This window comes from Ursus americanus, chromosome 6 (genome assembly GCF_024610735.1).
Source record: "Ursus americanus isolate L20-20 chromosome 6, mUrsAme1.1.p, whole genome shotgun sequence".
Taxonomy (NCBI): Eukaryota; Metazoa; Chordata; class Mammalia; order Carnivora; family Ursidae; genus Ursus; species Ursus americanus.
The window spans coordinates 19,218,680-19,240,529 of record NC_142132.1 but is presented as its reverse complement, the minus strand read 5'-3'; the positions used below and the strand labels follow the sequence as shown (position 1 = coordinate 19,240,529).

The 21,850-nt window shown below is 43.9% G+C and overlaps 1 long non-coding RNA gene across 1 annotated transcript; it reads right to left on the bottom strand.

Moving 5' to 3' along the window:
• Positions 1 to 7,076: 7,076 nt before the first annotated feature.
• On the bottom strand, positions 7,077 to 20,134 carry LOC148109764 (uncharacterized). Its single transcript, XR_015724662.1, has 3 exons — positions 19,674 to 20,134; positions 17,651 to 17,916; positions 7,077 to 8,016 (listed from the first exon to the last, which is right to left on the bottom strand). It is a non-coding gene; the product is annotated as an uncharacterized LOC148109764 (long non-coding RNA).
• Between the last annotated feature and the right edge of the window lie 1,716 nt (positions 20,135 to 21,850).

Here is a 21,850-nt window from a genome sequence, read left to right as displayed (position 1 = left end):
ATTTCTACTTTGACCCATGCATTATTTAGAACTGTCATTTTTTTTATTTCCTAAATACTCTGTATATTCTTAATGTTTTCCTACCACATGAATGTATTACCTATTCAAAAATAAATTAAGAATAAATTTCAAATAAGCATAATGACTTTTGGAGCACCTGGGTGGCTCAGTTGGTTGAGCGGCCAACCCTTGATTTTGGCTTAGGTCATGATCCCTGGGTCCTGGAATCGAGCCCTGTGTCTGGCTCCTTGCTCAGCCAGGAGTCTGCTTGAGATTTTCTGTCTCCTTCTCCCTCTGCCCCTCCCCCCCACTCAACCATGCTTTCTCTAAATAAACAAACAAAAAAACAAATAAATAAAATCTTTAAAAAAAAGAATAATGACTCTCAAGTTGGAAATGAGAACCTACCCACAAACTGAGCTTTCCCTGATTGTTCTCTCTCCTGTGCACCTTTTTCACCTCCATCACCCTGCTGCCCTCTGGACCAGAATGTTTATCATAATGAGCTTGCTTCTCCCTCTTCTCATTCCTCATATCCGAGCAACTACCAGGGCTTGGATATGATTTCTCTTTCATGAATTTTATGATATATGCCCCCTCCTCTGCCATTTTGCCATTATCTCAGTGGCAGCCACCATCGACTGTCATTTGCACAAATGCAGAAGACATCCCAATGGCTTCCCTACAAGATTCCTCTTAGTTACCGGGGGAAAGAGAGTGACGTACCGTAGAGAAGACTGGTAGATGCCATCTTAATCAAGTGGTCAAACTGAACATCATTGTGGATGGGACAAATGGAAACCATGTACCACATAAAATACAATGAGAAAAATGCCATCTAAACATGTCATTTAAAATTTTATGGGGGTGCCTGGGTGGCTCAGTTGTTAAGCGTCTGCCTTCGGTTCAGGGCGTGATCCCAGAGTCCTGGGATCGAGCCCTGCATTGGGCTCCTCTGCTGGGAGCCTGCTTCTTCCTCTCCCACTCCCCCTGCTTGTGTTCGCTCTCTCGCTGGCTGTCTCTCTCTCTGTCAAATAAGTAAATAAAATCTTTAAAAAAATAAATAAATAAAAATAAAAATTTATGTCAAACAATCCTACTATTTTAATTTACTCTGTACTAAATTTTCCTCCCTATGGTTTGATTTCATTAGCTTTCTTTCTTAGGGTTAGATTTTTTTTCATGTGCTTAAAAAGGTTGGTTTTCAGACTCATTTTGAGTAGTCCGTGATGTTCATTGTGCTTCTGAGCAAGGATGAATTTTTAAAATGTTTTATCTATTATTCTTATGTGCTTGGAGGAGTAGCAGTGCCTTAGAAGTATTGAATTTACAGAGCAATCATTTAAAATCCAACATTCTGGGGGCAGCTGGCTGGCTCCGTCAGTGGAACATGCAACTCTGGATCTTGGGGTCGTGAATTCAAGCCCCATGTTGGGGCTTAAAAAAAAAAAAAAAGAAAGAAAGAAAGAAAAGAAAAAAAGAAAACCCGATATTCTGTGTCTAAATTCTGGTGTAGTAGAAAGAGCCAGGCTCTTGGGAGGCCAGAGCTCCAGTTTTGAATCCTAGCTCTGCTGTATAATCTTGTTCAGGTTTCTGAATTTTTCTGAGACCCAGTTCTCGTTTAAAAAAACGGGCATAACACCTTCCTTGCAGAGTTTTTGTGAGGATTAAGTGAAAGTGCCTGTCAGGGCTCCCCAAATGTTGTTGGCTTTGTAATTGAAGCTACAATTGACTCCCATGCAGTGTGAATGAAGCAAAGAAAGCTGATACTCTGCCAACAGGTGCAAAGGAGGCTGCTGGACTTTTAAACCAAAGGACTCCAAATACATGTGACTGTTTACATTAAGTAGGAGTGGTCCCTTAATCCAGTTTCTGTCTGTGTGTTCTCAGAGGGAGTAAGTGGAAAACAGAAGCCAGAACATGTGTGTTGTTCAGGAGTCAGAACGTGACACCCCTAGGGGCAGGAATCAAGCTCCCGAGCTGACCCATTGCTGTGGCTCTGGTAACTTGCAGAAAGTGACCTCTGTCTTTCTCAGGCTGGGCAGTGGGGGCAGATAGAGTCAAGGCCTCTGTCATTCAGGTCCAAACAACGAATAGTAATAATAGCCTGGGGGCCATCAGAGGCTTAGGTATGGGAGGCAGGAACCTAGAGTTAGTTTTAAGCAAACAATGGGCGGGGGGGGGGGGGGGGGGAATGCCACAGGTGAGTCCCAAGGGATGTCGGAGGCTGCTCCCCTCCAACATTTCCTTTGAACATTTCTGAGTCTTGCTATCATTTTCTGAAGCCCTTCTAAACCCAGGACCCAGCACTGTGGTTTTGTCTCCATTTGGCCCTCATTCCAAGCTGCTCTCTGTGGGTCCCTCCACCCCGGAGTTGCTCACCTGCTCCCCTCCAGCTCTGGCCTCCCTGATCCCCAAGTCATGGCCAGCCCCACATGGATTTTTGCCTGCATTACTGACTCTCCCTTTTTGTTCAGGGTCTCCCTCGTGGTCAGTCACCCTTCACAAGGACACCAGAGGGGGATGTGAAGGGAAGAGAGAAAGAACTGGAAAAGGTAGGTGACTACACTCAAGGCGCTCACACATTTGGAAATTCATTTAATTCACTGAAACCCTATAAAGCATATAGGGCATAATACTGGTTTTTACTTTATTAATGAGGCTCGTGGGGCTGCTAATAAACCCAGGTCACTGTTATTTTAATCACAAAATTTTTGAAATTGTAGAAAAAATAGTTACATTAAAAGAAATGGTTGAAATTTGTTGTTTTATTAATTTTTAATTTAACTTTATTTTTAGGTGGGGGAGGGGCAGAGGAAGAAAGAGAATCTTATTTTTTATTTTTTTAAGATTTCATTTATTTGACAGAGAGAGCATGCGCTCAAGCGGGGGGGGGGGGGCAGAGGGAGAGAGAGAAGCAGGCTCTCCACTGAGCAGAGAGCCTGACATGGGCTTGAACCCAGGATTCTGGGATCATGGCCCCAGCAGAAGGCAGATGGTCAACTGACTGAACCACCCAGGTGCCCCAAGAAAGAATCTTAAGCAAGCTCCACAGCCTGCAGGGAGCCTGACATGGGGATCAGTCTCACGACCTGAGACCTGCCCTGAGAAATCAAGGCTTGGCTGGCTAACCCACTGAGCCATACAGGTGCCTCTGTTGTTTTATTAGTTACGGTCAGCCTAAAATAACTATTTTCATTCGGTTTTTTCTTTCTCTTACTATTATCATAAATGATAACAACAAAAACACTACCATTTATCAAATACATGCTCAAGGAATGGACTCTGCTAAACATTTTACCTATTCTGCCTCATTTAGCATCAGAACAAACCAATGTAAGAGATGTTAATTGCCCCATTTTCCAGGTGAGACCAAAAGGAATTTAACTTATCACTTAATGTTCTCACGTAATTATTTTCCTAAGTCCCCACGTACTGTTTGTTGTTTTTAATTCCTCCATGCTCGTAATGTTTCCTAATTTACTTAATTCCTTTTCTCTTGTTAGGTATGATGATGAAAGGGGGGAGGCATTACTCATTCATTTACTGAACAAATATTTAATTGGCATCTCCCATGTTGTCAGGTGTTGTGCTAGATCCAGGGGATGTGAGGAAGACTGTGCCTCCACAGAGCAACTCAGCCTCCTAGGGGATGTCATCAGCAAGAGGCAACTACAAGGCAGGGTAGGGTTGGGGGAGGTCCCGGATGCTGTGGGAGCAGAGAAGGGAGCCTTGTCCATCCCACTCCCAACCCCCGCAATGTCAGAAGAACAGCTGCCAATTAAGGCCAAGGACCACCACTCCAGGAAGACTAGGATAAGCTGAATGGCCACCATTTTATCGTCTGCAAAATCAGTGATGGCCACCAAACATGAACCACTCATAATCCTTTGATGGGACTTGGGAATCCAGGGGCTCCAGGGGCTCCACTACTTTAGGATTTGGAACCCCAAACTATGTTCATCCCGTGGTAACTTTATCAAAAGCTTGTTTGCCATTCCCTGGGCCAAAGGGGCCTAAAATGGCAACGTTCGTGCTCCATTCAGTTTTCATGTCTCTGTTGTCCTTGTAACGCCATTGGTGGTAACGAGGATGATGGTGCTGGGGTGGGTGCTGGTTTTGACAGTTTTCATCACCAGCGCATCTCCATGTGTCAGTACTTCATAAATGTTATTTAATTGACCTTCACAATAGCCCTGTGAAGTCGTATTGTTATCTTCATGTTTTTTGGGTCGGTAACTACATCAGAGAGGTTCGGTAACTTGCTCAAGCTCAGCCTGCTTGTAAACATAGAAGGAGCCGATTCTCTAACTACAAGAGTTATACTGCTTAGTGTGTTAACAGCAGTCAGAGTGTGCTGGTTTTACCCTAAAGGTGCTATTTGTGGGTTATTGACTGTAATTTATATATACCCTGCCTCTTCTAATAGAGGGCTTAAGGTGGCTTACAATAAAAGCGTTCCAATATGGCTTAAAAATAGGTACTATTGGGGGCACGTGGGTAGCTCAGTCCATTGAGCATCTGACTCTTAGTTTTGGCTCAGGTCATGATCTCAGGGTCGTGAGATCAAGCCCCATGTCGGTCTCCACCCCCTGCAGGGAGTCTGCAGGAGATTCTCTCCCTCTGCCCCTCCCCCCACTTGCATGTACTCTTTCTCTCTCCCTCAAATAAAAAATAAAAATAAACAGGTACTATTGAATGGGAATTCAAGCCAATGTAAAGTAGTTGCTGTGATAGCTCAGTGAGGGCTCTGAGCTTCCTGGCAGCCATGGTAAAAATAGAGGTATTGTAGGGGCCCTGGTGGCAGAGTTGGTTTAGCATCAGACTCTTGGTTTTGGCTCAGGTTGTGATCTCAGGGTCGTGAGATCGAGCCCTGTGGCCAGCTCTGCACTCAGCAAGGAGTCTGCTTGAGGTTCTCTCTCTCCCTCTGCCCCTCCCCCATGCGCACACGTGCTCTCTCTCTCTCTCTCTCGCTCTCTCTCTCTAAAATAAAAAAATAAATCTTAAAAAAATAGAGGTATTGTAAATTGCAAAGCTATTATTTTGGAGATACAGTGCGTGTGTTTTCTGGCACTAATTTAGAAATTCTATACTGCTTCTATAAAAACCAAAGGCAGGTATCTTTGCTCAGGTTTCTCGAAAAGCAAACTCTGAGACTGAGATTTGTGTGCAGGAGGTTTACTGGGGAGGACTACCAGGAATGAAATCTGTAAGGAGGGAGGGAAGCAGGATCGTGCAGAGGGAAAGTGGAACTCCAGTGCAGTTGCCAGGGGGCCTCACCCTCCCTGTTCTGTCAGGCGTTCTGGAGCTTGGGTGGCTCTTCAGAGATGCCCCACCCCTAAGTCGAGGGGCCAGGACCTTATACCCCGTAGTGACTATTTATTGGATGTGGGCTTCCGCAGGGAAGGACACTGCCTTCAGTTTAGGGCAATTCTGGAAAGATGCTCAGCTGGGAACCATCAGAAGCCAGTGCCTCTGGCCGCTGAGGGAATGCATGCCACACGTGGTCCTGAAAGGGAGACATAGGTGGTACGCCACAGCAACCATGGCAGTCCACTCCTTGTATCTGCCAGTTCCACCGGCTTTGTATAATCAACCCACCCCATCTTGGAACAACTCCCTCAGGACTCTGGTAGTTTCTTTTGGGGTAAAACTTGCAAGAGAAAGGATAGTGAGACAAACTACAGACCCCACCGCTGAAATCGGTCTTAAAGCTGCAACTGACACCCATCATCTGTGGTAGGCAGATAATGGCCCACAAAGCTAGTTTGCCTACCCGGGATTGTTCTCTCTGAGGGTGACGCTGTATCAGGGGCTCAGCTTTGGTCTCTGCTGTAGGCACACTGGGTATCTAGCAGTGCAGTAGCTAGGTCAGCCTCCGTGACTGGGAGCTTGTGCTGTTGGTTTCGTAAATGACCTCTACCCCTGGTACTCTGGATGCTTCACGGACCCACTCAGTGGACAGTGCTGGGGTGGCTGATGACAGAGGCTGACTGATAGCAACCCTCCCACGTCATTCTGGGTACTTGGCCATTCAGTGCCTCTTCCATGGTGAATGCTTCTTGGGGGGCATTTTCATATGATGCAATGATCTTCACACTTAATAACCACTGCCATAGGGTCATCCATGTCTCTACCCTAGACCTCCTTGCGCCTGATATTCCCTTCTTTCACTTTCCAGGGCTCTGACACATCAGCCACCTCACTCACATTGCTCAGGAGTCCATGCACACTCTTATCTTGGGCTTCTTCTGTATCGACACAGAGTGGATGACCACACATAGCCCTCGAGGCTCCCCCCACGGGGAGGATTTCCCCTCGCCGCTCCCGCAGCTCTGCTCCTGAGTGGAGTGCACACAGTGGCAGTTCATTTTTGGCTCCATGTACCAAATGACCCACCTGTGAGGCCTTTTCCTCCTGTGTTGGCTGGTCATAAAGGACCTTTCCCTGGGACCACAGACACGAGGGCTGAGGGAGACACACTGGCACAACAGTGACGGACGACAGCGATTCTTTGAAGTGCTTGTTTCATTTGATATAAGAATGAAAGCTCAAGGGTTCCTATTTCTTAAGAGCCCTAAATGTGCACGTGGACTTCTTCCTGAAACAATGTTAGTTACCTGGAATATAGGCTGTATTTATGTAATGTTCAGAATGACATGTTAATAAAGTAATCTGTTAAAATGGGGAAAAAAGCAGTTCTCAATTTTTGTTTGCTCTCAGGACACTTTTACACTCTTAAAAATTTCGAAGATATCTCAAGAACTTTTGTTCATGTATTCATTGATTGACTGATTGTAATCTCTACACCCACCAACGGGCTCAAACTCACAACCCTGAGATCAAGAGTCACATGCTGTTCCGGCTGAGCCAGCCAGGCGCCTCGTGGGTTATATTTATTGATATTTACCACATTAGATATTAAAAGTGAGAACATTAAAATAATATTTATTTTAAAAAACAAATAAGCCTATTATATGTTAACACAAATAACTATATTTTCCACACACGAAAAAATTAGTGAGAAGAATGGTATTGTTTTATATTTTTCAGATCTTTTTAATGTTTGGCTTAACAGAACACACGTGAATTCTCTTGTCTGCTTCTGCATTCATTCTCTTGCTAGATGTTGTTTGGTTTGAAGAATGTAAAGAAAGTTTAATCTCATGCAGGTATTTAGTTGTAAAGTCACTGTTAAAGGTTACAGAGACCCCTGGGGTCCTCTGGCCACTTATTTGGAGCGAATTTTACAGAGCAGAAAAAGCTATCAAAGATCTATCTCACATGTATGTAGCAAGCTTTAGGATCACATGATTTCCCAGGGGAATTCTTGGAATCCTTCAAGACCAGATAATCCTAAGGTTAGAAAAAGAAAGAAAATTCCCTCTTTTTATGAAGTAAGTATAACATTGATACCTAAATGCAATAAACACAAAAAAACCCCAGAGGTACCTGGTTGGCTCGGCCAGTAGAGTAGGTGATTCTTGATCTCAGAATTCAAGCCTCATGTTGGGGGTAGAAATTACTTAAACAAAACAGCAACAACAACAACAACAACAACAACAACAGAAAATGCACAGATCATTCTTTTTTTTAAGTTGTTGTTGTTGTTGTTGTTGTTTTAGTTTATTTAAGTAATTTCTACACCCAATGTGGGGCTCAAACTCACAACCCTGAGATCAGGAGTGGCATACTCTTCTGATTAAGCCAGTCAGGGGCCCCTAGATCATTCTTACTTACAAATATTTATGCAAAAAAATCTAAGTACTAGCGAATAAACTCCAAGAGGACATTAAAAGCAATATACCATAATCAAGTGGGGTTTATTCCAGGAACACGAGAATGGTCGGATATTATTCATCAATGTAATTCACCATAATAATAAATTTATGGGGGCGCCTGGGTGGCTCAGTCAGTTAGGCGGCTGCCTCCCCTCAGGTCATGATCTCAGGGTCCTGGGATCGAGTCCCACGTCAGGCTCCCTCCCTCTGCCGTTGGCGTGCTCTTATTCTCTCTCTGTCAAATAAACAAAATATTAAAATAATAATAATGATAAAGTTATGAAAAATTATATATCTATAGATATTACAAACCTTTGGATTAAAGTAAGTATCCATTCATGTGCAAAACATTAAATAAAAACAGGAATTAATGAATTCATTTTAATTTAATAAATGTATATATTCAGAATGTACACTTCATTCCTTATTTAAAGGATAAGCACGTGAGGTCAGGAACAAGGCAAGAATACCCAGCATATCTACTGCTACTTAACATAATACCAGAGATATTAACCAATGCAACTGGACAAGAGAAAACTATTAGAGGAATAAGATTTAAAATTAAAAAATAAAACTATCCTGGGGCGCCTGGTTGGCTCAGTCAGTTAAGTGTGTGACTCTTGATTCCAGCTGAGGTCATGATCTCAGGGTCATGAGATTGAGGCCCGTGACAGCCCCTGCACTGGGTGTGGAGATTCTTTCTCTCCTCTCCCTCCTCCGCCCCTCCGAAAACCCCTTCACATGTGCTCTGTCTCCCTCTAAAAACAAAAAAAAAACCCCACAAAAAAACCCACAAAACTGTTTTCCAACTATACAATCATATCTACAAATAGAGATAGTTTTATTTATTTATTTATTTATTTATTTATTTATTTATTTATTTATTTGTAAGAGGGGGAGGAGCAAAGGGAAAGAAAGAAAATCTTAAGGAGACTCCAGGCCCAGTGCAGAGCCAGAGGTGGGGCTTCATCTCACGACCCTGAGATCATGACCTGGGCCGAAATCAGGAGTTGGATCCTTAACCAACTGAGCCATCCAGGTACCCCAAGAAAATGCAAAAGTTTTAATGATAAAACTAACACAAAACGAATGGTTCTGTAGGATACACATATAGGGGCACATTTTTATAGAGGTGAAGAAAATATAAATGTGCAAATATGTTTCTAACCAGTTAAAAGAAATAATGAAAGTGGAATCTCTATTTAGTATAGAAAAGAGAAAGCAGAAAATAACGAATAACTATGTGAATGATGTGGACATTCTACTATAATCTGTGAGGGAGTTGATTACCTGGTATGGTGGCCCTAGGCATCTAGAAAATGAGTTATTTAGTCATAGAGAAGGAAACATAGTATATAAAAAGCAGGCTTGGCCCTGGAAGTAGCCACCTACGTAAGTCATTTGGAATCCCTGGGGCGTCACAAGCCCAGGTACCAGGAGGGTGGTAACTAGTCCGAGGAGACGAGCTCCGGGTGCCATCTTCTGCCCTGGCTGATTCTCGATCTGGCTCCCGGTCCCCTGTCCCTCTGGGCTGGGAAACTGGCAGCTGGTGTCAATGTGGTGATTTGCTTGGCTCTGTTCTCTCTTCTAGTATCAGTTTTTCCGTAATAAAACTTTTGCTTTAATCTGCTGGAGTGTCAGGTGTTTTATTTGCTACTGCTAAAATCGTCAAAACCTCTCTGAGGAAAACTTTAAAACACTCCCAAAAAGGCATAAAAGGAGACTTGAACAAAGCAAAAGACATCCCTTGTTCTTTGATGGGACAATTCAACATCATAAAGATGTAATTTGCATCAAGTTCATCTATAATTTAAACATGATCCTAATAAAAATACATTTTTCCCCAAGAGGAGTTAATTCCAGAACTCATATAGAAAAATAAACATGGAAGAATAGCTACGAAACCCCCCAAAAAGAAGAGCTGTGAGAAAGTAGGTTTGTCAAGTAATAAGTGATATTAAAAAGAATCTATAATTAAAACTGGTAAATGAATTTTAAAAATTGGTAAATGAATAGACCTACTATTAGAATAAAATAGAAAGTTCAGAAATAGACCTAAGTGCATATGCAAATTTAGCATATGATAAAGATAATATCTCAAGTCACAGAGGAAAAGATGGCTCTTCTAAAAAGTGGTGTCAGGGCAACTGGTTGGCCATTTGGAGAAAGATAAAATTGGATACATGCTTCACCCTGTACACCAGAATAAACTCCAAATGAATCAGAGGTCTCAGTGTAAAAAAAGTCATACTGGTGCTGGAAGAAAACAGGAGAATTTAAAAAATAATCTCAGGGCAGGGGAACTTTTTAAACTCCGACTCAAAATCCAAATGCAACCAAAGAAAAGATTGATGAATTTCTCTGCATAAAAATAAAGCAACATTAACATGGCACAAAAATGTAATAAGCAAAATCAAAAGAGAAATACTGAACCGGGTAGAAATATTCGCCACCTCTATCAGAGATAAAGATCTAATTTCCCTAATACATGAAGAGGACTTAAAATTGAGGGGGAAGGAAACTCTCCAAGTATAAAAATATAAAAGAGGGCAATATAAATATGGACAAAAGAGACAATTTTTTTAAAAAGGTATGCAACAGCCCTTAAATACCTTTTGTGAAAGGGAAAATAAGCTATGTGGGTATTACATACACAGGAGAGAAAAGGAGGAGGGCAGGGAGGGAGAGAAGGAGAGACAGAGAAGAGAGAAGAAAGACAAAACAGAGGGGAGCCCAGAGTATGCTCTTTTCTTTACAAAAGAAATCACCTAATAAATGTGGAAGGATTGATTCAATGAGAAAACGCTCATTGAGAGCTGGTTGTGGCAAGGACCATCAGTGGATGCTGAAACCACCAGGTGAATGACTGCAGAGGAATGGGACACTTACTTAGTCTCCAAGTAGCGTGCCAAAGATAACTTGTAGCTATAAAGGGAAAGGGATAGATCTACATTAATCAAGGGAGGCACCTTCGCATCACCAAGTCATGGAACAAACCATCATAACGGGCCACCACGTGTGAGAAATGGAAAATACACCATACCACCTATGTGGTCTTCTTGATAAAATATTTTAACCTGAACCTAGTAATGAGAAAACGATACAGATACAAATGCAGAAGATAGAACATAAATCCTGCAAAGCCTAGAGTCTTCAAAAATGTAATATTATTTTTAAAAAAGAAAAGATGTGGAAACTACTGCAGGATAAAGCAGACTAAGGAGAATAACAAATGCGATGCATAAAATGTCTATCTTAGATTTAAACAAAAAGCAAATAGAAAAGACATTAGACAACTGGGAAAATCTACATATGAAGAGAAAAAATACTGTATTATGATATCAGTGTTAAATTTCTTGTGTCTTAAAGGTATTGTGGTTATAGAGAAAAACATCCTTGTTCTTTGGGAATACCTGGTATTTAGGGATGAGCCCTCAGGGTGCCTACTACTTATTTTCAGCTAGGTCAGCAAAAACAAACGAACAAAAAAATAGCTATCTGGATCCTGGAAGCTTAATTTGAGACACGCATTTAAAAAAACTGGTGCTGTGGTGATCTTCACGACACACCCTTAAAAACCTACATCTGAATTATTTACAGCAGGGAGGTTGTAGGGACACTCCATTATCATAAAAATCATCCTTGATGAGCCAGAAATGGAGAGGCTGTAAAGACTAGAACATGAGGGGAAAATGCCATCTTATTTATTTCATTTCATTTTATTATTTTATTTTTTTTAAGATTTATTTATTTATTTGAGAGAGAGGGAAAACACACGAAGGGAGTAGGGGCAGAGGGAGGGAGAGAAGCAGACTCCCACTGAGCAGGGAGCCCAGCCCAGGCAGGGCTCCATCTCATGACCCTGAAATCATGACTTGAGCTGAAATCAAGAATTGGCCACTCAACCGACTGAGCCACCAGGGTGCCCCAATTTATTTTAATTTTTTAAGAATGTGGTCTTATTATCTGTGCCATAGACTATGGAAGATTTCTTTTTTCTTTTTCTTTCTTTTTTTTCTTACTTTTTCTTTTCTCTCTCTCTCTTTTTTTTTAATATTTATTTATTTATTTTAGAGAAAGAGCATGCACACATGTGTGCGAGCCAGGGGAGGGGCAGTAGGAGAGGGAGAGAGAATCTTCAAGCTGACTCCCTGCTGAGAGACGAGCGCAGTGTGGGGCTCGATTCCAGGACTTTGAGACCATGACCTGAGCTGAGACCAACAGCTGGCTGCTTAACCGACTGAGCCACCCTGGCGCCCCCCCCAACTTTTTTTTTAACTTTTAAAGAAACTTTTAAAGGTATAACAGATGCAGAAGGAGACACAAATCACAAATGTATAGCTTGTTGAATTTCTACGATACATCCATGAAACCACCATCCAGGTAAGAAGCAGAACAATCCAGCAGCTCACAAGCCCTCTAGGGCTAAGATTCAAAACAGCTTGAGGATCCCCCAGTGGATGCTTTTTCCCCCTGTTTAGTTAGCATATTTATTAAATTTTTGCAACAAACATGTTTTGAAACTTTCCTCTGTGTCGAACACCCTGAAATGCATGCTGCATTCCATATCACGGTATTCATTCTCAGTGTGCACCTGCCGTAATAGAGGCTGTTTGTATATTAACATCCTTTTCCGTTAAAGAATAGATGTTTGTCAGGCTTTCACAGTCCAGCTTTCACTCACTCTTGGCATCCTTAGATTTTCCTCTAAGGGAATCACAAACTCTCTGACTTCCTTCCTTCTTCCTTCCTTCCTTCTTTCCTTCCTTCCTTCCTTCCTCCTTTCCTTCCTTCCTCCTTCCTTCCTTCCTCCCTCCTTCCTTCTTTCCTTCCTTCCTTCCTTCTTTCCTTCTTTCCTTCCCTGTCTCTCTCTTTCCTTTCTTTCACTTCTACACCCAACGTGTGGCTTGAACTCACCACCCTGAGATCAAGAGTGGCATGTTCTTCTGACAGAGCCAACCAGGCATCTCCAGACTAATTTTCAACATGCATGCTTCAGGTGGCATTGATGTTACATCCGGTGCCGAGGGGGAGGATGTGCCTCTGACTTGGCCAATGAGAGTATCACATTTTCTGGCCATAGATGGGTTCATGAATAGGAACATGGCCCAGTCAGAGCCGAAGAGTTGTAATAAGGATTTTGTTAGGATCCTTGGGAGAGGCACACTCACTTTTCTATTAGACTGGAATGGGGTGGGTGGGGATGCTGAGAACCATTTTGCCACTTCTGAAGGGTCACCCCAGCTTCAGAATTTCATGGGGTTGACTGCAGTCTCTACTGAGACTTGATCACAGCCCACTTCTCTTTCTGCCCAACCATGCTTCCTTCTCTTCACTCCCACAAGTGTCGATCCCTGGAGAGCACGACCTGGTGTTCCCCATCCCTGCCTCAGAGTCTGTTCCCTGGGGACCTAACTTTGGCACAGGTGCTAAACATGTCCATAAATCATCCAACCCACAGATGAATTCTGAAGGCATAGTATGTGTCGCACACACCGCATTGTGACTCTCATGACAGCCTCGCCGTGAGGAAACTGAAGCACGCAGTAGTTGGGTAACTCATCCCGGCCACACTGCTAGTAACACATAGAGTCAGGATTTGAACTCAGGTCTGTGTGATTCTAAAGCCAGTGTCCCTAATGATACTGTCACAGACAAACCAATAGTGGGACTAAAAACCTCCCCAGATTGCCAGATCTTCGGAGCCAACGTCTTTGTGCAGAACCCTCCCCTGCCTCCTATTTCACTTGGTCCAAACACCTTGCCTTTCTTGGTGGCCCTAGAATAGGAACTGAGCTCAGCCCTCAGGGGCTCCTCCGGCTGTGCAGTCCTTCATCTGGTTTTCTGGGCTCTCAGATCAACGGAATAAAATCCCTCAGCTCCCCCCATTCCCTGAGTCCCTGTCCTCCCTGTATGACTTTACTCCGGCTGCTGTAACAAAGCACCACCCACCAGCAGGCTTAAAACAGCAGAAATGTATTCCCACAATTCTGGAGGCCAGAAGTCAGAAATCCAGGTGTGGGCAGGGCTGTCGGAGACGCGGGGTGGAACCGTTGTTAGCTTCTGGGGCTGGCTGCCAACGCTCGCTGCTTCTGGACTTGCAGCTGCGGCCACGTCGTCACGTGGCCTCCTCCCCATGTAATCTATGTCTAAATGGCCCTCTTTTCCTAAGACACCAGTCATTTAGGATTAGGGCCCACCTAATGACCGTATCTTCACTTGATTATGTCTGCAAAAGCCCTATTTCCAAAGAAAGTCACATTCATAGGTGCCAGGGGTTAGGGCTTCAACAGATCTTTTGGGGGACACAATTCAACCCTCCCTTAGACATTTTAGGCATGTGTGTTTACTCTTCTCCGGGGAGAGGGGAGCCGACTGAAGCAGACATGTGTTGAAAACCCTATCCTTTCCCAATCATAATAGAACTTCTCTGGGATTCTTATTTTATTTTATTTTTTTTTAAAGATTTTATTTATTTATTTGACAGAGATAGAGACAGCCAGCCAGAGAGGGAACACAAGCAGGAGGAGTGGGAGAGGAAGAAGCAGGCTCATAGTGGAGGAGGCTGATGTGGGGCTCGATCCCAGAACGCCGGGATCACGCCCTGAGCTGAAGGCAGACGCTTAACCGCTGTGCCACCCAGGCACCCCTCTGGGATTCTTTAAATCATCAGAAGTCAAGTTCCTCAGTGAGGTGTTTCAGGGAGCAGGCAACCCCCCATCCCCAACAAAATCCCCCACCGCTAAAGACCAAACCCAGCCATACCTCACACCCTCTGCCCTCTTTCCACTGGATTTGAATTTTCTGAGCTTCCTGGTGTAGTGTGACCAAGCAGGTCATCATTACAAGTGACTCTGGGCCAGCCTTGTGCTCAGCCTCACAATGAAAAGAAGGAAACATTTGTTGTCCCCATCACGTGGCTGAGGACAAATGAGGGCAGAGAGCTTTCGAAGCAAGCCCAAGGTCCTGAGACTGGAAAAGGGGCAGAAGCAGGACCCCAGCCCAGGCCTGGGAGTCTCTTAGCCAAGGGTGTTCTTCTGACAATACTCCCCTTTCCCTGCTTACCTTCCAGATGGTTCCTGCAAGTCTATTCTTGCACCCTGCGGTTTTACATGCAGAAAGTGACTGACATCCTGACTCAGAGCACCTCCCCTTTCAAGAGAAGACTGGGTAGTATGATCACGGATGCCCCAATGTAATCATTCCATTAAAAACAGCCAACAGCAGGGACACTTGGGGGGCTCAGTCAGTTAAGCGTCTGACTTTTGGTTTCAGCTTAGGTCATGATCTCAGGGTCATGAGATCTAGCAGACTCTAAGGGAGTCTGCTTGAAAAATTCTCTCCCTCTGCCCCTCCTCCACTCACGCTGGAGCTCTCTCTCTCTCTCAAATAAACACATGAATCTTAAAAAAAATTTCATTAAAAAAACAGCCAACAACATCTTGCTGAGCCGCATTCATATGCCAGATGACATTGGCCTACGTGTTTTACATTAAAAAAATTCAGCTTTATTGAGGCATAATTGACATATAAATTTGTAAGACATTTAAAGTGTACATCATAGTGATTTAATGTACTCATACATTGTGAAAGGGTCCTCCCATCTGGTTATAATTACCGCATCCCTCGGCTCACGTATTTCTCTTTGCGTTATCAACCATTGCCACCATGTTTTACATTAGATCCCCAGATCTGTTCATCTTTTTCTTTTGTTTTTTTTTTTAATGTAAACTCTCTGCCCATCGTGGGGCTGGAACTCATGACCACAAGATCTAGAGTTGCGTGCTCTACCCACCGAGCCAGCCAGGCGCCCCAAGGCCTATTCATCTCATAGCTGAAAGTGTAAACCCTTTTACCAACCTCCTAAGTGTTTTTAAAAATTATTTATTTATTTATTTTAAGATGGTTTACTTTTTGGGTGTTTGGGTGGCTTAGTCAGTTAGGTGCCTGCCTTCAGCTCCAATCACGATCCTAGGGTCCTGGGATTGAGCCTTGCTTTGGGCTCCTTGCTTGGCGGGGAGCCTGCCTCTCTCTCTCTCCCTCTGCCTGCCGTTCCCCCTGCTTGTGCTCTCTTCCTTTCTCTCTCTCTCTCTCTCTGGCAATTAAATAAGTAAAATCTTACAGTAAACCATCTTTTTTTTTTTTTAAGATTTTAATTATTGGAGAGAGAGTGAGTGAGGGAGAGAGCAGGGGCAGAGGGAGAAGTAGACTCCCCGCTGAGCTGCGAGCCTGATGCGGGGCTCAATCCTGGGTCTCTGGGATCGTGACTGAGCTGAAGGGAGACGCTTAACTGACTGAGCCACCCAGTCACCGCCCTAAGTGCTTTATATTTAATCCACACAGGAACCTCACCATGTGGGCACTATTATTCCCATTTTCCAGATGCAAACACTGAGGCTCAGAAAGGGAAAGTAACTCGCCTAAAGTCATGCAGCTAACAGATCATAGATCCGGGTTTCTAATGCAGCTCTTCTGACTCCGGAGTCTCTGCCGAGAGGGGCTAGGCAAGGTGTCCTGTCTGGGGTAGCCCTGGGATGACCAAAGGTGCCACATCAGGGAGTGGCGTGAGTCCAGCAGCTCCAGGCCAGCTGCATGGGTGCCCACTCAGTGAGGTCAGCACATCACAGGCTCTCACTGTTCCTGGCGTCATACTGGCATGTGAAGGCCTCCAGGATTGCCTTCCGTAATGGTCACCTGATCCCTGAGCCGGTGGGCAAACAGCCGGAGATGTTTATTCCCTGACGACCAACTGGTCTGACAGACAGACAGCCCCGGTGATAAGAGAAGACAGAGGAGATGATTGGGGGGAGGGGCTCGATAAAGGAATCCCCTGACTCTGAGAAGTGCTGTTTTGCTTGGCTGGGGCCCGGGAGTCACACTACCGGCCTCTGAATGACAGTGACATTCCCCAGGGATTAAGCATGGTGTGTAGAAGCTGGGTCTCCACGGGGGGTGCCGAGCCCCATGGAACTTAAATCATGCAATTAGCCACCAGCTAACATTTCTCCCACATTCATTTCATACCGCCATCATTTCCCATCCCTCTTCCAAAAAAAATTCAGCTGCAACTTGCTTTATCACACCCCTTATCATACCCTGCTGCTTTGCTTTCTCTTGGAAATAGCAAAGGAGAGCAAGCCATTTTCTGGATCCTTCAAAGCATAGCTCAAAATTCTTTTCCAGGAAGCCATGCCCAGGTAGCCCTGCCCTACCCTGCTCTGAGCCCCCCAGGATTCTGAACTCAATCCACAGCATTGGTTTGCGGCCCTGGATCAAGCAAGCGGTAGAAGGACAAAGCTAAGTCACCTGGGCTTGGGGCAGTGATGCTTTTAGGGGAGGCAAGGATGCTGATGTCACTCCTGGTTCAGGATAACTGCGTTTCTGTTTAGGGTTGAGAGGTACACCTCGTGGTCCAGAACCTGGGTTTTCTGACTCCCAGTCACCTGCTACACGGATTATAATACAACCCCTGTGCAGCTCATTAGAGGACAAGGGGCCGAGAGGCTAAATCCCCCACCAGCGAGATGGAGGCTAAGCCTTTCCGCGCAGCCAATGAGGGACATTCTCTGTGAGTCGTTGGGCAGAAAAGAACCTCCTGGGTCATGTCCTCACTTTTCCTCAGCTAAAGTTCCCTGACTGTCTCCTTCAAATTCAAATGTGAATCCAGTTCCATGAGTAACCATATTATTTTTAAACAGCATCCTTCAGCCACTGCCTCTCCTGGGTTTTCAGAGAGGTAATCCTTCGTGAAGCCAGCACAGGATTTTATTTTGTGATTGTTTGAAAACATGTACAGGGATTCCAAGGAATTCAAGTAAAAGATTATGCTATAGCCCTGAGAGAAGCGCCAGCATATAGATAAAGCTCACCTGGGGGGCGTAGGGATGGAAAAGAGAAGTCAGGTCCTGTTGAGAGACGAGAGACCAAAGAGAGAGCTATCAGAGACGGGTGTTGGACGCACCCGGCCAGGAGTTAGCAGAGGAGCCAAGGGCCCATTACGCCAAGAAGCACCCGTGCCACCATGTGGAGTAGTTAAAAGCTTGATCCCAGGAGGAATGAAGACCAGGGTTCGATCTGCAGCCCCTCCACTTCATAGCTAGCCAGGTGGCTGACCTTTCAGCCTTAGTTTTCTTATCTGTAAAATGGGCATAAAAACAACCACCTGGTAAGGAAGGTGGTTCTAAGGATTAAATGAGAAACAGTGTGTGCTTAAGACAGCCTGGCATAGAGTAATACTAAAAAAAAAACCCACAGAAAAACAGTAACTGTGATCATTAACCCCCAGATAAGAGTAAATATGTTGTGATCAACATCGATAGGTTGATTATTATGTATCCATAATTGTCAAACTAGTAAATTATAACTGTAGCAACATGACTGCTGGCTACTTCATAAGTTAATTATTCAACTGTCTCTACTGGGTTGTTAGGATATCAAAAAGCAACTCTGGATGATACATTGTCCAGAGTGTTTCTTCCTTCTTCCAGATGAATTTTTGTTTTAAAAATAAATATCCTATTAATGTGCTAATTGTTAAGAATTACTAGTTGAAGAAATAAATAGATTTTTTTTGTTAGTTGATAAAAAATAGCATGTGTTCCTGATAAAAAAATTTCAAACCATACAGATACTACAACAAAATTTTATTTCAAATACTCAAACAATATAAAAAATCACTAAAAGGATAAAGTTCCTGCCCCATCCCAATTTCCAGAGGTTATTACTGTTAATTAATAACAAATTTCTTATATAATTTTCTCTAAATATTTTATGATCTCTGATTTTACATACATTGAATCATACTGTTGCTGAACTTAAATTTTCTCCTCAGTAACACATGTTGGCAAATTCTCCCTAGCAGTCCTCATAGAATTGCCCCTTGTTCTTTAAGGTCTATGTTGTATTCCCTTGTATGTAGGGACCACCCTTGAGGCAGCCAGCCCCCCACTGCTTGGCACCATGGTTGTTTCCAGTGTTTCTATTATGAACAATGCCACGATAAACTCCCTTGTACGTGGGGCTTTGGTTGTTGCTATACATAAGCCCATAGGATCCTGATCGGAAATCAAGAGTCGGATACTTAACTGACGGGAGCCATCCAGGAGCCCCTATGCAATTTTAATGGATGCTACCAACTCACTTCCAAAAGGGTTGTAGCAACTGACATTTCCACCCATAGTATGAGAATGTCTGTGTTCTGCAGATTTATCAGCTCTGGGTGAAAATTATTAAGCTTTACAATCTAGTAAGTAAACTTATTAAAAAATAACAGTAATAATAGACATATGAGGAATAGCAGTACATATTAAGTAATCTTATCTGCAGAGATGAATGTTTACAATCACCCCTGAGAAGTGGGCTAGTCCCCCTCTGAACAGAGGACAGGGCAGTTGCAGGGACTTGGACCAGGGTCTGAAGATTAACTCCAATGTTTATTATCCCAGTGACCCTGGCCCCAGTTCATCAAGCTTCTCTGTCTACCAAATGGTGCTATTAAATGAGATAAAGCATGAAAAACCTCCTAGAACTAGTATCTGGAGCCCAGTAAATACTGATTTATGTTAGGAAGCAAGCCAGAGTGCTAGAGTCCCTGGCAGGGTTGAGAATGACCCGAGTCCTAAAAGAGACCTGGGTTCTATTTCCCTTGCCTTCCTACTACTTTGCCAAGCTGCTTAATTTCTTCAAATTTCCTTGCTTGTGAGATGTCAGTTTGGATCCCTGCCATTCATTTGCTGATCTGGAGAATTTTGAGTGGCGGGTTGAGCCACCAAGTGGGTGGTAATTTTCATTGACTGGAAGACAGAGGCATCAGGTCAAAGAAGGCAGGCGGAACCTCAGCTCCACGTCTGACACTGAGGCAGCCGAGAGGGGTTTGGGGCTAGATCCACCTACCTGTGGTCCTGCTTCTGCCCCTTAGAAGCCAGGTGAGCCGGGGCAAGTTCTTGCAGCCATTGAAGTCTCCGTTTTCTCAATTCTAAAACATGGATGACAGTAACTACCTCATGCGTTATTGTCAGTATGAAGTAAGAATCTATGAAAGCACTTAGCAGCTGACCGCTGTTAAATGTTCAATATATTCATAGACAGCAAAAAGTCTCGCCGTCTGATCCTAGCTTACTGGCAGGTCAGGAGGGACAGGATGCTTCCGCAGAGTGGAACAAAGAGAAATGTTAGCAGCCCTCACCTCCCAGTCACGCTCCGCATTTGTCAAGGTGACTCACACAGTCCTTTTCTCACTTTGGTAACTGTGAAGCCCGCTCTGGCGCGGTGGGGGTGGTGCGGGCGCAGGGCAGACAAAAGCAGGGCTGCCGTGGTTTCTTAAATGGCTGTAACTGCAGCTGGGGGTCTCTTTCGTTCTTCCTGGAAAGAAGTGAGAAAACGTTAATTAAAAAATATTTTTCATTGGAACTGCTTGATACACTTACATGTTTGATTTGCAAAGTGGAAATGCTCATTCGCTGTTATTCTGTACAACATTTTGTGGGGATTGGAGGTAGGACATGACCAAGCTTTAGGTTTTTCCTCCAGTGTTTCCCTCTCGGTTTGCATCTGCTTCCATTCAAATTTCAGTTACGACATAACATATAAATTGCAAATATTAAGCTCTAAATGGGATTTTTGAAGAACACTTGTGAATTATTAATTAAAAGTTTTTTATATTGAAAATTTCAAATTTACAGAAAGGATGCAAAGAAAAGCCCAATGAATACTTAGATGTATCCACTGTTATTATTTTGTCACACATGCTAATACATCATTTTTGAGATGTAGAGACCTGCATTCATATAATATGGTCTCTCTTTCATTTTTTGCCAGTAAAAGAGTTATAGGGTTGGGTATAGTTATATCAATAGTGTGAGTCCTAGACGCTCAGCTTCCTGAAGTTTGAGATCTGTTGTTCTATTTGGCTATAAGGTTGGAATATAAGGGATCCTGTTTGTAATTGCTGGATTGATACTTCCCACACCAAATATGCAAGAAACATGACCCCTAAGCCTGTTAGCAACTATACAAGCCAGGTCTCATCACTCCCAATTTACACATTTGGTAACTGACACTCAGATGTTGAATCACTCCATTGGTAAACTCAGGTCTGTCTTTCTGACTACACATCCCTTTTGGGGGAGTCTCAAAGGGACATTTTAATGCCAGCATATGGAAAGTTTTAACTTCAGTTTCTGGTAGAGGTGCAAGGTTAATTTCAGGTAATTCCTTCCACCAGGATGGGGGTGGGGAGGGGGGCAGCGGAGTGGGAGTTTTATGGAAACCACAGTCAGGACTTTAGTGATGGAAACCAGAGATAATGCAGGCGCCTGGGTGGCTCAGTTGGTTAACTGAGGTCGTGATCCCAGGATCCTGGGATGGAGCCTGGCATCAGGCTCCCTGCTCAGCTGGGAGTCTGACTCTCCCTCTCCATCTGCCTCTCCCCTCCCCTCATGTTCTCTCTCTTTCTCTCTCAAAAAAATAAAATCTAAAAGAAAGGAAGGCAGGAAGGCAGGAAGGCAGGAAGGCAGGAAGGAAGGAAGGAAGCAGAGGTAATGAACTAACCCCTCAGCCTCAGAAGACTTTTTAGGATTGTCTCTTACTAGCCACGTACGGTGGGACAAATTACCCTGAGGCCTCCTCATTTGTGAAATGGAAACAAGAATCAATACCTCCTTACCTCGGTTTTTGGTAAGACTCAATTTTATGAATTGTGACGATCTTTATTAATACGAGGAATTGGCTTTTTTTATTTGTAGGAGAAGGAGGGAGAGAGAGAAAGGAAGGAAGGAAGAGAAAGTGGATAGGACATTTTTTCTGTAGGAGGGAGAAGGAGGGAGGGGTAAAGATCTAGGTAGGATGGCAGAAATCAAGGGAGGCTTAGTTTCCTGAGCCTGGAGGGGAAGTTGACAGAAATTCACAGTCTAGGGAGAGAAGAAAGCATCTTTCAGGGAATTCCATTAGTTGACATGTTCCAGAGAGCCCATCCCCAGAATGTTCCTTCATGTGGCTACGGGTGGAGGAGGCTTGAGCTTTAGAGACCCCCAGCAAACGTCTTTCCAGACCATGGGACACCCTGGCCTGCG